We start from the raw sequence: 16806 nt of genomic DNA on the forward strand, positions 1-16806 counted from the left end.
CCCTTGGGACAATCTGACTCAAAATGGTAGGTTCTGGGAAGGAATTAATATCAGAGAATAGATTAACTACCTCTCAAGAAATGTAAGTACAGAGGGAGAATAACGAAAATACCTAGACATTTGTAAAAAGCAGCAGAAATTTACATTATACAGAGAAGTCAGTCGAAGTAAGAAAGACAAAGGTAAAAACAATATAAGTTAAACTTTCAACCAAAACTTCTCTTGCTGAAGGATGTACTTCCTGAGACAGTCTCCTCTGTGGCCCCTCTGCCCTCCTCTTTAGGGTATCAGATACTCATTTTATATGATTAGTTGATAATCTAATTGATCATCTATCAATCAATAAATTTATTATTATTAAAAGTAATATAAATTAATAATTTTATTGAATAAAAAAGGTTTTACAGTCCTAATGATGTGAAGAGCTTAAAACTGAGACCATAAGGATTAACCCATCAAGATAAAATTCACAAACTTGCTTATTTCTGAGCCTGTGCTATTTTTAATCCTGACCATTCATACCTTAATGAGTGCAAGCTCACACTTCAAGACCATTCACACCTCGTGAAGAGCCCCAAAATAATGACACCAGTGTAGGATGCTCAGGATTAATACCTATATTTCATAGAGATATGTAAAGAAATGCTCAAGATGGACTGGTGCATAAGCATTACAAGCACATATGATGAATTCCACAGGATAGCTCCTGAAAGCATCCTGAGTCACTGGTTTTGTGGGAGGATAGTTCCTTGAAAGAATAATGTCCATCTGGAGGGGTAGAGTAATTGGAAAGAGGCACTGGGGGTAGGATTTAAACAGTATCACAGCTACTGGATATCAGCTATAAAACATGGTAAACATTTCAAAAACACTTAATAATTGCAAACCAGAAAACTTTAGATTTATAACAGTATCCTTAAAGTTAAGTTTTTCTATAATCACAGAACCTTGAAAGTTGAAAACTCTCCTCTCTCTATTGTGTACCAGCATGATTTCCACAAACACAACACTTCAGTTGCTGTACTAGGAACAAAAACAGGATGGGTATTAGACATTGGAAACACTCCATCTGCGCTTACCACAGGGGTATTTTTTCCCATGGATCATAAGAAGGGCAGACGGGCATTCCCTCGAGGCAAACAGAGATGTTTTCTGAACATTGTGCAACAGGAATACTCCCTGACAACCTCTATAATATTATGTTCTAAGTACAACTTTCTGTACTGCACCTTAGGCTATTTGGTGGTGGACATATTTTTCTGTCCATTCATTTTCCCTGAACTTGTGCAGAGATCAGCTGAGCTAAACAGCCTTTTAAAACCAGGACATCTCATTTAGCTACACAGATGTTCCTTACAAGTCAATAGGTCCATAAAATTTTCTGAAAAACTATCTGTGTATCATCATTACCCGGTTTCTCAATCAACAAGGTGGAAAAGGTTATGATGAAAGAAATGCACTTAGTCACAGAGTATCCTGTAAGCAGACAGATTCCAACCCACTCCTTGTCCCAGCATCCAATTTCCTTACAGAGTCTCTATGTGGCCAGACTTTGATAAAGATGTGAAAAGTGAGACACTGTCAAATGCCATCCAAGGCTTCCCTGTGGACAGACTTGCAAAAGAAAGGAAAGAAGATTCTGAGTTCGTTTCAGTCCCACGAGACTTCACTCAACACACAGCTCATCTAAATGCCACCCCAGGAGGCATTTCCCCAAGCCCTAACAACAGGCAAACATCGATCCCTGCCTTGAGGAGTGTGCTGCAGAGCTCAGCTTGGTTCTCCCTGGGTAGCTCATCAGCTCCTTCTTTGCACCTCTATTAGCACAGCAGGTTTGGTAAATGCCCTGCCTTGAGCACAGCAAGTGGAAGAAGATTGCTGGCTCTCATGGTCTGAGCAGCCACGTTCCCTTTGTATCTCCATGAATTCCAGCTGCAGTAGCCCTCCTCACTGAGAAAAAGTTTTCTGTGCTGCTGATGGTCCTTTCCATTTCACATCTGGAGATCGTTAACTGTATCCCATGTGGTCTGAGTTTTAGCAATAAAAACACTCCAACAAACTCTAGTAAAACTGATTTATTTATATTAACTGGACACTGGATACCCAGATACTACTATATAGAATCACAGAATATCCTGAATTGGAAGGAGCCCATAGGGAACTATATTTCCCTTCCTCTTCACACTGACATTTCACCTTGACCTGTCCTTTGAAATCAATACTAGGGAAACCTCACATTTTAGTGGATGGAAGTTCAGAACTGAAAAGGTCAAAAGCTGAAAATAATTTAAGCATGACATCTCCTCTGTTTAGGAGAGCTTAAGTACATATGAGGAGTGGAAGTCCCAGCTAAAACTCAAACGATGCTGGGAGGCTGTGACTTCCCCTCAGCTTACAGCAAACTGCTCCTGCAAAGTCATAATTTGCTGCCATGAAAAGAATTACACTAGCAGACACTGAGCACATTGCCTCAAATCTTTGAAGGACAAAACACTGCAGGTGAGAAAACATATACATATATATATACATTATGCAGCTACATAAGAGATAAATAAAATGAGAGGAGTGCTGACTGGAGCTATAAAAATGATTTTAAGTTGCTAACATGGATGAAAAATTACCTAAGTGTTGGATAGTAAAATTTACTACCTTTCCAGAAGGTGGACAGTTATGAAGTTGATATCAGACTTATGTGGTGCAAACACATTTCAGCACAAATATCTTTGTTTAACATTCAAGCCACTCTTTGGTGAAAGCCAGAAGGCTAAGTTAAAGTTCTTCAAAAGTAAACTACCACAAGTAACTAATGAAATCAAAATATTATATTTATTTTAAAAATCACCACAAACACAAAACTGGGAGAACCGATTGAACAGCTGCAGAGTGCTTTCCACTCCATCCAAACAGGAAAAAACCCTCCTGCATTAGATCACTAATGTGCCTAAGTTGTGTGGCAGAGAAATAATTGTTAGAACTGAGAATGTGAGAACGAAAGAGAATAATGGTTTACATCAGTCAAATACTTGTTCTGTTATCTTACTTTCTCAGTTAAACTTAGTTTTAAGCCCGTCACTGCAAATTTACCAGCTACCAGAGCTTTTTGCTGTCCTCAGTGCTACATGACTGCGTGGCATGAGGTGGCAGAAGACACAACACACCCCAAGGCCACTGCCTGGGGCTTGCCGCTGCTGCTATGGTAGTGGAGCATGCTCTCACTCAGACTCTGCCAGGGAGCCTGTATCATTTTGGGATTCATGTCATGGATAGAAGTGGTGCCATGCAGGATGCAGAAAGGCTGTGCTTGGCTGCCTTGTATCTAATTTATGGATGGGTGAACGAAGGAATGAAGTGTTAAGAGAATGCTGCGGACCACACAAGGCTGCAGCCGTGCTGTGGTGCAGCAAACTTAAACAATGCCTTTGCTCCAAGAAGGACTGGCTCCTGGGAAAGCATTTATTGCCCAGAATTCATCATCAGGAAAATGAAAGAGAACAGGTTTTATTTGTACTGTAAATCATGTACAGGACCAAAATGCTTCATTGCAGTCAGAAGAAAATTGAATCTGATGGGATATCTGACAAAGAGGCAATTTTGGTTTTGTTTTTATAACTGAGACAAGTTGTATCTTTGAGATAAAGGAACCAATTAGCACTTTTGAAGAGTCTTGTCATTCTCACTTAAGGAGGAAAAGGTATTGAAATCATAAGATGATGGAGAGGGCCCAGTACTGTAAGAAACTACTCTGAAGAATTTTAATGCACCATAGCTGAACCTCCTGCCTTGTAGGCCAGTGCAGGAAAGCTGATGCAAGAGCTGTGGCAGGGAGTGAATGCCTGCCAAACTCCTACTAATTGGTATTAAGGATAGCTGAGGAAACTGGTCTCTGAAAGGAAAAATAAAGCTTGAAACCTCAGAGCAACTTCTTCAGGAGCAGAACTACTGCTGAAGAGAGTAGTAGATCCCCGTGTGTGGATAGATATAGGCTAATGCCTATAAATAGCTCCAAGCTGGCAGCGCTACGGCAGGAACAGAAGCCAGACTGTGGTAACAGCCGGTTTCGCTATAGAAATTTTCATCTTAATGCCATCTTCCTTCTTCCTGCAGGAGACACATTAAAAACAGGCCTGGATAGTATTTTAAAACTCTATCAGGCTTTCAACAAGGTTTCATAAGGTTAAATGGAAATTTTGAAATTTCATTTTAGAAATTCAGTTCAATCTCTATGCAACACCTTTTAAAATCCTAGGTTTCACTGCTTACATGAAAATGCCAAGGAACATGACCCTCAAGTATGACTTTTACATTTAAGTCTGGTAAGTTTTCTCTACAAAAGTAGCAATAGTGGTAGGGAACCTTATACTGAAAGACTTTATATAAATTCACCAGATTAAAGAAGCAAATATCTTTTACTCTTTTTGCTGCTGTTAATTTAAACCAATAGGCAATTTTAATCCTCCAGAAGTCATGTCACACCTCTCAATTAAGAAAAGAACATATAAGCCTAAGTAAATTGTCTTTAATACTCTTGTAAAGTTTAATTCATTTGTTTGCACAGTGATCTGAGATATCTGGAAGATTAAGTACCATTTTCTTTTCCTAGAAAAGGTTAGAATATGGCTGGGAATTCTGCTGCAGTAATGTAAGTGAGACTACTTTCCAAAAACATAACAGAAACACTAGATTATCAAGTACATTTCATCTGGAATGAGTGCACTGAGTTATACAGAAAAAAGTAAGAGAGAAGAGGAAAATCACAGCACTTTTCTACCCTTCTGAGGTTGCTGGGGTTCACATTTCTTGCAAGAGTAAACGAGGATAGTCATGCTATTCTAACATGTTCTGACAGAAACTGCCAGGTCTGTGTCACCTGTGAAGGGACCAAGCAGGGGCTAGTTCTTTTAAAATGCTGTGCAGTTAAAACACTATCAGAGAATTTTCAATGCCAAGGAATTTTACATATTACTATTTATATTTCGAAATTGTAGTCACAGAATGTTCAGACTTGCCTTTCTCTGCCTAGCAATGTATAGGTGGGATCTTCCATGAACAAGTCAACTCGATAAAATACACTTACTGGTTCACCACAGAATGTTCTTCCTGACACTGTAAAACTTACCAAGAACCTGCACAGTATTATATTACATGGTAATGGTATTTCCAGCAAAAAAGAATTGCACATGAATAAGGCAATGAAAGTATGCAGGTAACCATGGCTACTGTTGTGAACTAAATAACATTTTTTATACAGCTGTGAATATTTGTATTTCTGCCAGCTAAGCCGTGGAGTTCAGATTTGAGACAGAACTGGTAAACACTGAATTCTTGCCTGAAGAAAGGTACTTCCCAAAGTGGATCCAGGCCTCTACATCATGCTGCTACTCATTCTGGTGTAACTTTGTCTAGTAAACATACACCTTATTATCCTAGTCAAAACAATCAAAATACAATCTTCATGGCCACTTCTTACACTTCACTGTCAGTGACCCACTTTTGCAGAAGCTATTTTCTGTCTTAGGGGTGTTTTTATTTCCTCTTACCCACAGTCACAACTATTGACATAACTTCTGAAATAGCTTGGACTCCATAAAAGAGTTTCATATTTTTATAAGGTCTTCAAAAAATTTTAAACTTCTCAGCTTTCCTTGATATCTTGGTTAGTTGCAACACCCCCTTCAGCTCTCTGTCCCTCACTTTGGTCCCATTAGCATTCTCAGACAACAAAAGAAAAAACATTTCCAAAATGACAGGGCAAAGGCACATGAGAGGGAGCTCTTCTCCCTTGACATATTTTCAGTTTCCAAGTTCATCCTTCTTAAATCATCCTTCTGTTTACATATCAGTGTCTCTTTTCTCAAATCAATCATCATCTGAGAAAGAATGGAAACCTAAGGGATTTTCCTCCTCACAGAGAAAAGGTACGCCCAAAATCAAATTATTTGGAAGAAGTTGTCAGTAGTTACTATACTAAAAGAAAACATAAACACAAAAGCAGTTGGTGAAATGAACCTGTACTTCCAGCGATATAAACAAAATGAAAATAATGAAACGCCTATTGTAACTAAGTGAAGCAGGACTTAGAGCAACATCTCCCTATTCAAAAATTGAGTCACTTCTTCCTTCCAAAAGAGCATAAGTTGGAAACCCAAGTGAACGCTCATTCATACACCATGAATTTGTTGTCTTTGCCTGGTTTGTAGAGTGAATAATTTCTTAACAAAAGTACTGACTAATGAAGCAAACGCAGATTGACTTTGCAGTTCAATCTTTAATAAACTGCCTGTAGCTCCAGGCAAACCACAAATTCCATGTTTCATTCTCCTCTAACACAGGGAATATACTAACTCTCTTCTGCTGGTCTTTACCTGTCCATTCATTTAGGCTGAGAGAAACTTAAGGACTAAACATCTTTTGTCTGCATTAAAAGAGCTCAGCTTAGATAGAATTATAGATGTTCTTTAAAATGGTACTATCTATCAATATAATTATTAGTAGCTGAATGGCAATATGTATTATGTATTTCTCTCTATGTATGGAGAATGTGTGGGTGTATACACACAAACACTATACATACACACTATATACATATAGGCATGATATATATATTACCAAAGATTGACTACACAAAGCAATCCTACCAAACTGATATAATGGAGAATAAAACTCTGGGAGGCTCAGTAGCACTGTGTTCAGACAAACAACTGGGAGATCTAAAGACCAACAAACTCTGGTGACAGTAGAGGCACCAAGTGTGCAAAGCAGGGCATTCTTTTGAATGCTGGAAAAAGAGAACTGTTCTGTAAAATCGGGGGTCACAAGAAACCAAACAAAGCTAAATTTTGGTCTAAAATAAACTATGGATGCCATTTTCAATATATGCTAGGTACTTTAAACTTCTTTCTCAGCTTTTTCTCAGTGACGTACAGCACACACAATTATCACCTCCACTTTCTACAGCTCTCTCCAGCTGACTACTATTAGCACCTCTTTATTTCTGCATTTGGTTCCTCTACTTTGTTTTCTCTCTTCTCCTCCTGAACAACCTATAAGGCTATCGCTTTTCCCCTTAGATTCTGACACGATTTTCCTTCTCCTTCAAATTCTCCCTTTTCCATCTTTCATTCCTCTGCTTCAGGAGCAGAGACCAAAATGCCAACCACCTTAGTTTCTGATCTAAGAATATGCATATTAATCTCCTAAAATGATTTGCAGGTGTATGAATTTTTAAACAACTTTCAGCCAACAAAAATTTGTTTGTTAATGGAAACATCAGTAAATCTCTGTGTTAGTAAAAAGACACCTTTAATGGATGTTTCCTTAATAGAAAATTGTATAATTTCCCATTCCTTTATTTTTAGAATATGAAATTCAGCAGACCAATGTACATATTTCCTCTTTCCCATAAATAGTTCATTTAAAAAAAAAAAATCTACATTACATATTGCATTTGCAAAAGAAGCCACAAAAATGTGCATTGCAGTGACTCAGCAAGTTGGAACCCTGTATACTCGCTTTATAGAAAGCTGGTAAAGCTCAAAGTAACAGAGTAAAAAGCTAAAAGCCCCAAGAAACATATAAAATTTCTTCCTGTTGGAAATAAACTGAAGGATGTGATTTGACTGTTACAGCCATTTTTATAAGGAAGAATTTCCTTTCTAAGTATATTTGATTTTCTTTAGCATGCCTCGTGTCAGTCTAGAATTTTTATGATGTACCAGGAGCCCTACATTTGCACATAACCACGAGTCATGTTATTATTTGTAGTAGAGGTCACTTGTGCTGTGCAGCGGGATGGACAATACCAGCTCTAACTCTTAGTTGCACTTGAATCCATGAATCTCAGAGGAATCTGCAGCAGGCAATTAATCTCTTCACTGTAACTGAATGAATGGGATGCTGAGGCACAAGAATGGGAAATCCCTCAGAGGTCCCAGCAAGCCCCAGCACGGTGAGGAGCAGAGGGCAAGCACAGGCAATCTGGTCTGGCACAGCAACCCAGCCCCTCCTGGGACACTCCACAGCCAGAATCAGAGGCACAGCATCATAAACCCTCTGACAGACAGCAGTGTTTTTCCACCTACCATCACAAAGCCCCATGGAACACAGGCACTAGCTAATGAGGGCTTACAAAAAATGCTTTTGATCAAACACTACATAATTTCCCTCAGATTATTTAGTAAAACAGATCTAGGAATAAAAATAGAAATATAAGGATAGGGTTTAAGCAGCACTTCAAATACGCATAATTTCTTGTTTTGAAGAAAAAGCAAATGTGAAGAGTTGAAGGGTACCAGTTAATAATGTAATGGAGATGAAAAAGCAAATCATGTATGGCCACTGGTCTGCCTTTTGCCATTTTGAGACACTCCACACCATCTGCTATTTCTCCATGGTCAGAGCTGTTTCCGGCTCAGATAACTCTGGTGTCACAGGGAGGGAAAGGGTTACCTTAGTCAGACTCATGGTCTCTGACAGAAACAAGACACCTCTGAAAGGTTATGGCTTTTCCTGAGTAGGGCAGCAGGATGGAACTTGGGTGCATTACATAAATGTCCAAAGGTAGAAGAGACAATTGTAGAACTGCATGACTAATGGCAATGGCTTACACATCTGTCAAAAACATCCTCCATGCTACATCCTGAGTTTGAGCCTCTTGCATTTGAGGAGTTACTAAATATGTATTTATGTGAGAAATTTTAAAATACGGGGATTGAACATAACAGGTTATATTAAAGCTTACAGTCTTCCACAAGCAAAGGTCCCAAGGTTGCCCCAAATTCTTGGTTTCTGCCAATCAGCATGTATAAAACATTACTGCTGTGGCACTATTTCAACATATTAATCATCTGAATATGAAATGACTTCTGCAGAAATGATGCCTGTTTCCAAATACAAAGACATGTAGAAGACAGCACTTTACAAAGAAAAAAGCTACTTCTAAAAAGTGGTAATTTTTTACAAAAACAATGTCAAAATATTTCCTTGTATTAGTTTTCCTGAAGCAATAATGATCTCTGGATACAGGGAGAAGCAGTATTTTTTATTCCATCAACTTCAAGGGCTGGAAAAAGCATATAAGCCTTTGGGCTCAGATTCCCTTCACCAGGTCTGCTGATTCTTCTGGTATTGTGTCCATGTGAAATAACCCACTTTCCAACAATGATAAATAGGTAAAAATCTGGTCACTGAGTTAGTACATATGCCTTCAATTGAAGGAAAAGCTGTCTGCCAAGCTTCAATCAAGTAGATCATAGGTCTGTGAAAAAAAGAATCTAAAAGGATGGAATTCAGTTGCTATAGTGGCACATTAAACAAATAAATGAGATACCATGGAATGCTGCAAAATATTTGTGGTCTGATTAAGTCATATTTGCCACATGTGTGAACACTAACAGAACAGTTTAGTAAAGTGGGCACAATATAGTACAGTCCCACTTTTACTGTACACGAAGCCTAATTCTTATCTGGGTGCTAATGGTAACCAATGTATCCAAGGGTACATAACACTGCAATCATAAGGCAAAGCACAGTCCCTTAAATACATAAATGTAGACAATAAATGCTTATTAGACTATTACACCTTTAAAGAGATATTTGCATCCTTCCTTATGCTTGCAAGACCTGCTAAGAGACAAAGCTTTTCAGTGTGATAGCCTCCAGGATGAGGAGTGTTTAGAGTACATAACTTGTAGCTGGTGCCTGACTAATTAAACCTTCTTCAATATTACCCATCCTCCTCCAATACATTTTTTCCCAGTGAAATGTTCTATTTTCTTGATAAAAGACTTTGAATATACTCATTATTAATCATAACAATCTATCCCATAATGTTTGACTCTACTATCCACCTATGTTGTCTGGAAAAAAAACCCAGGGAAGAAACCAGGAATCTATTCTGTTAAAAGACAAAAACAAGTGTCTGCTTTAGCAGAGAGAAGAAAGCCCATATATTTTTATTGAAAATGCATACCACTTATTAATGGGTTTTGCACTGATTTTAAAGTTGAACATTTATTTACATTTATAACTTGTAACTATGTACCTGATAAATGGTGCAGTAGCACCAGCTCCAGCAGTGTCTATGGCAAGCAATATAAGCTTCACAAAAGGTGAATGTTAAAACAAAACCAGCATTCCTAATATTGTCAATATTATGTGAGTGAATCAAATGCATTTCCATCCCACACCACTGGTGGTGTAACAAACATATCTAGCAGTCCAGGGTCAAACTGTGCTTCTAGGAAACACAGCTCTGTACTCCACACTCAGAGAAAGAATAAGGCTCCCTTCATCTGTCCTTTTCTTTTGTTATTTACTTTGTGCCCATAATAATCACTTTAACAAACATCTGTATTAACGACTTCAGCTGAAAATCTGGGTTTAGGCTTTCATTATCAGTATTATTACTATCAGCAAAATTATTATTTCCAGAGTTATACCTACCTTTGACTGTTAAAGCAGGCCAGCTTGAAATACAGACAGAACACCGCCTAACCTCTGGTACTTCAAATATGTGACCTTGCAGCTCACCTGCAACCCTCAGCAAACTGCATCTGTTTTAATGTGTGATGCGTTTTACATTTCACAGCTGATATGGAAAAATAAGGGTCTTTTTTTTAACACAGGACTATAGTTTTGAGATTCAGATGATCAAGACAATGTACAGTCTCGTCAGATAAAAGTATAGACAGATGCAAAGATGCCAACATCATTCTACTTAAAACTTAAGTGTTATATGAACACAGGCCTCATACTCTTGGGTATGGCTGTGGGTGGTTTTAATCTTAAACTTTTTCCAAGTTTCTGAAGCTCCTGGCATGTCACTCTGCAAATATTGCTTTACTTACTGACCTGTAAACCTACAACCAATGTCAGCAGAAGCAATTCTCCTCCTCACAGCAGCATCCAAAAAGCCATTTCCTTGTTCTCAATTCCTCAAACTAATATATCTCAGGGAAGTCTACCCAGTGAAGAGATGGAAGAAAATATACTCCTCATTTTGCCTTTCTTACTGTTTATTTCCTTGCTTCTCTCTTTAGCATTCTGAATCTCTTCCAACTTGTCTACATTATTCTGTGGCTCCTTTTTATTCACTTGCATCATCTGTTATTTTTCTTTCTTTTTTCCCTAGGTAGGAGTTGGAAAACCATCAGCTGACTTTTTAATTCACCTCTTTCCTCCCACCTATCTTTTCCTCTCATTCATCCATCTTTCCCTTAACCTCCCTTTTTGTTCTCTCTCACTGGCTCTCCTCTCTTTCTGCTTCCTTTGGTAGCAGCTCTGCAACTTGATGCTTCCTAGATGCTCTCATGCTCTCTGCCAGCAGACTGAGTTACGTGACCTCGTCAACACAAGGTGGTTAAACTTCTGAAAGAGATTTCATCTGGGAATTTCAGCTCTCAGGCTTTTAATTTTCAATGTTCACATCCAGAATAGGGCTTGCAGGTTTTGCTGTTACTAAGTGCTCATAGACATTTCAGAAAAGGTTCCTTGTTACTAAGGTTTAGAGATGTTTATACCAGGAGGAGCCTCTGTGTGGGTATTCTCCAGATTAGTGGAAATAGCAAACAATCGGAAAAATTCAGCATCTGTGTTCAGTTAAAAAGCTGTCTTCACCTTACCCTGATGAGTGCTCTCTGGCAGACATGTAACATGACTAAGGCCAGCTTCCCACTTCACTAAAACTGCTGTGCTGTTGCTGTGTTAGGTAAAGGGGTTTTCCTAATGCCTCCAGAGGATGTCATTTAGACAATTAAGTCAGACTTCTTCACCCTAGCAGCCTCTCTCAATTTTCAGGCACTAGGCTATCACAGGTTTTGACATACCACCAATTTCCAAGCCCTTCACATAAGTAAGAGAAAATTAAAAATAAATCTTTTAAGCTGGTGCTGTTCTTCTCCCCAAAGCAGGGAGATAATTGATACCACTGTAGTTACCCTCCAGTGGTGGAACCAGCAGATAATGAGGAGAGATAGCAGATGGAGACATATAACTGCAGCATGAACATGCAAGAAGTGTACAAATTCAACAACATTATTTTCATGGGTTTTGCAAATATCCTGAGTCCCCAGGCAACCAGCTTCAATTGCTATTCTCTCCATCAGATAGATGTTAAAATAATAGCCATCTAGGAGTGGTTAGTCTGTTGGAAATTAAATTAAAAATTTTCCCTGATTTTTATCAGAAAACCTTGCAACTTATGTAAAAAGTGGGAACGCCTTCCTGGAGAACTGAAAATTTTATTCACAGCTAACATATGAAAATATTGTAAATAAATTAAGAAGAGTGCTTGAGACTGTAATATCCTTGAAACACTTAAATTGGAATTAGAAAAAAAGTCTCAGAAAAATGCAAATATCTTCTAGGCAGAAGCATGAAGCATTACAAAGGTGCAGTACACTTCACAAGCAGAGCTCATCCATGTGATGTGCTGTGTTAGGAAAGCATCCCCAAGGAGTAAAATGTACTGTTTCAAATTAGCAATTTCTGAAGAGGATTTTTAGGTCTATGTGGAAACACCTCGATGAAAAAAAAGTATCTCCTTGTTCATACATCAGAGTGACCACTATGTAGCAACTGACCAGGGAATAACAGAGAGATGGGTTGGTCAAATAACTCATCGGTTTTGGACATTCCAATCTTTATGCTCAGGTTACTATGGATTTTGATTTTTGCATGCCTTTCCTATTGCTCTTTTTAAATCATCAAGGAGAGAAGATTTATACCAGAAAAACAACTTCCATAAAATCACAGAGTGATTTGGATTGGAAAGGACCTTAAAGATCATCTAGTTTCAACCACCCTGCCATAGGGAAGACCCTTCCATTACATCAGATTGCTCAGAGTCCCATCTAACTTGGTCTTGAACACTTCAAGGGACAACACATTCACAGCTTCTCTGGACAACCTGTTCCAGAGCTTCACCACCCTCACAGGAAAGATTTTCTTCTAATGTCTAATTTACCTGCTCTCTTTCACTTTGAAGCCATTCTGTCTTATCCTGTCACTACATATCCTTGTAAAAAGTCCCTCCAGCTGTCTTGAAGGATCACTTCAGGTACTGAAAGGTTGGAATAAAGCCACCCTGGACCCATCACTACTCCTGGCTGAACAATGCAATTGTCTCATCCTTTCCTCACAGACAAGGTGTTACATTCTTCTAATCACCTTTGTGGCCCTCCTCCAGACTCATTCCAATAAGATTATGCCCTTCCACCATGAAAACAATAAGACACAAAAGCAATGGCCACCAGACCCAGGACAAGGCTGCTAGGACAAACAATTGGAGAGGTGTTTGGTGTGACTTTCTACTACTCTCTGGTGGACTCCGCTTTTCAGCTGAGTAGTCAGCAATAAGAAGAGACAACCTGTGAAATAAATATAGATGTATCTCTTGGATAGGCTCTTTCCTCTCCCTAACTATTTCCTTTACCCTATTGTCCCAGTTTTTGTGCATTCTCTTTAATAGTAGGACAGAGGGTAAATCTGTCTAGAAATGCCTTTGTTTCCCATTTCCCAAAAGCAGCTTAAAACATAAAAGAGTACAAAACTGGAAGAGCTTAGATAGACTGCAGTGGCACAGAACCCAGACAATAATCACTTTTCCAACTCCACAGATGCAAAGCATATTTCTCTTCCCCCCTTCCTGACCCTTCCGCTAGGGTCTTCATTTGAAGACATTGCTTTGTTTCTGACCTCCAGAGCATTTCAACTCCTCAGGAAGTAATTTCTATCTCTGTATTTTGTTTTCCTTCCCACAAACAAAAAATGATTCACATTTTTAAAACAAATTTGAGACAGTGTCTGCAAAAACCAAAGAAGGACTTTTGCTGAAATGGTATGCTAATTTGGACAGATACTGCAGGCAGTCCTGCCATGTAACCTGGCTCAAAATCAGCAATGCTCAAGCTTAAATTAATTCAGTCTACATATCTGTTTATGTGGGCATTGGTTAGAATAGGGGCAACCTCTAGTTTTACAGCCTGTGCTAGTATTAAAGAGAATTTCTGAAAATAAATGTTATCCATATATCAACCTGGCCAATCCCAGCACAAAAAGTTGCAATGAATGAACTGATAAAAATCCTACTACGACACATTCATTTTATACAGTAAAGGTTAGTCTTCAATTAAAAATTCCTCCTACTAATAAAGATCAGATAGCCAGTCATCAGAAAATGGAAAAGAGCATTTCCCATGGAAAATGGGAGCTGATATGGTTCCAAACTGCAGGACAGTCTCCAGAAAACAAATTATATCTTTGATGAAAGAGTTCAGTAATCTGGCAACTGAAATTGTGGTCCACAAAGACGAACTCATCTGCATAACAAATAAATTCAGGAACTGCACTTGACACTTCAGAAACAGACCAAGGCTGAGCCCCAATAATCCTCTTTACACAGGTAGTTATTTCTGTGGACAGAAACTTAGCTTCAGCTATTCAAATGTGCCCCTTCAGATAATAAACAGAGATGAAATCCTTATATTGGTACAATCAGCAGCAACCCTGCTATTGATTTCCCTAGTCATTTATCAAGTCATTGTGATACCACTGGTTATAGATTACTGAACTGATGAGATGATGCAATACATCAGTTCCATAGAACAGTACCACTCTGTTAGTGACACCTTTCACAGGTGTATGAATCTCCACATTGTGGTACCATAAGGCACCACTTAATACACAGATTTTCCCAAATACAGGAATTATATTTGTAACTATTCTGGGGGGGGGGGGGGGGGGGTGTATATTTATATATATGTAATAAAAAGATGCCCTTGAAACCATATGCAATTTTATGGTGAATAGTTTCTGCACAGCAATAAGCCTCTCCTCTTTTTCTATTTAACTTTATTAAAAATATTAAAATTTAATTGGCAATGGGTCTGCATATTTCCAAGGTTAATTTCCCTCATGTTTCCCATTTCTAGAAAGGAATTTTTTCTGTAATTCTGATTTTTTATAACGTTGAAAAAGTGTTATGAAGGACTGGTATCTCTGAGTGTTAACAAGACATTACTCTGTATTCAAGAAAATAGGAGTTTAGATATAGATGGTGTTGTAACTGCAAACAAGAGATGGGAAAGGAGGAAAAGAAAAAGGTAATTGCTACATGCTTAAAAAGAAGCAGGCACTGCAGCCCAAACCACTTCTTCTTGGGCTAATGCACTGAACTGGATGAGCTCATCAAACAAATTCTTCACAGACCCTTCAAGACAGTCACCTTCAAATGCTCCTAAAGTATGAATACTCTCAAATATTTTAATACATGCCCATATTTCTAATGGAAATATGATTGCTGTTATTACAGGCAGATTTCATGACTTTTCACTCCTTCTCTATGTATGGATTTTGCAGATTGATGTTGACATGAGCCAGTTATTACTGCTGACCATAATACAGCAGAAGGCATTTTAGTGTGCAAAATGCATAGTGTACAGTTTCACTGTTTGTTGGTTTGTTTGGTTTTTTGTGCTAAATAAATATTTTGGAGAAACTGCTGTGAATAAATTCTGGATAGAGTGTTCACTGATCTTAGTCTGTGAAAAAATGTTTGACCTCAGATCCTTAGAAGCTGTACCAGATACTTTCTGGGAAGCTTACACAAAAGTGGGATTAATCAGCAATGTGACAGAAGCTAAACAACCCACCTCTCACTGAAGATGATACAGATGAGTCTCTTGTGTGAGTTTTGTTGTGCAAGGTTGGGCTCAAGCATATCCAACCCTTGCTTTCAGAATAGTTACTATTACATGTGAACAACTGCTGTCAAAATGTGCAGGAATACTTGGGAATAAATATCTATTTCAGTATAAATCAAAAGCCAGGGATCCTGATTTTTCTAAACTGTATTCCCACAGGTCCTACCCTTTCACCAAGTGAGCCTCTATCATATTCTCTAAAATTTGCCATGTCAAAATTTTAACTACTATTAAGTGAGGTGCAAGCATTCTCAAGGTAGTTTAATAACCCTTTCATACTATGATGAGCAATGCATCAGAATTAATTAGCATGAAAGCTGGTGAGGATAAAATGATGGATAAAACATCAGAAAGAATGTGCTGAATGTGGTGAAAAGCCCCATGGCCATAAGCTTCCCCTGTGATCTAGCCCCAGAATACTTGGATAAATGGAGACTGACACAGAAACCAATTCCTTTACAAAAATCTTTCAAAAATGATTTCTACAATATTTCAAGTTGAAAAAAAAAACCATCTAAAATACTTGGACACAATACATTTCAGCAAACCCCATGATGTCCAAAAATCTCAAACAAAAGCCCTCTTCACATATTTCACTAAGTATAAATTTCTACAAAGCAACATGAGCTTGAGCTGCCTTTTAGTTACAGCACAGAGAAGGCTTCCTGAATACCTACGGCCATTTACTGCCAACTGCTTCACAATGTACATTCATGAAAAATGTTATGGGTTAGGCACTTCCAGTATATGGAATGTCACCTGAAAGAAATGCTATCAGAGCTGGCACTGATCTGTTGTGGGGAAAAAATCAAGATGTGCATGGTTTGGCAGTGTTCGCATGTGCTCAGTTTGAAACCGCAAAGCTCAGGGGAGGACAGCCTGAACAAACATAGCAGGAGTCATCAGACTCTTTCCTCACCTCTAGACACACATAGTATCATGCTGCTCCTTTCAAAACATCATAAAACAGTACAGTATCTAGCAGAAGCTGATGCTCCTCTTGTCAGTAATAACTCTCATACTCCTCCTTTGAAACAAATCTGGGGAACAAATAGCAGTGTCATCTGCCCCACTCCACCAAAAAATTTGTCAAGCACAGCAATGGTGG

At 38.4% G+C, this 16806-nt stretch overlaps 1 protein-coding gene across 1 annotated transcript in view; it reads right to left on the reverse strand.

Annotated features, from left to right (window-relative positions):
• The window catches only part of AIG1 (androgen induced 1), a 122596-nt gene that overhangs the window by 57272 nt on the left and 48518 nt on the right, over positions 1-16806 (reverse strand). The window lies entirely within an intron of this gene.

This window comes from Erithacus rubecula (genome assembly GCF_903797595.1).
Source record: "Erithacus rubecula genome assembly, chromosome: 2".
Taxonomy (NCBI): Eukaryota; Metazoa; Chordata; class Aves; order Passeriformes; family Muscicapidae; genus Erithacus; species Erithacus rubecula.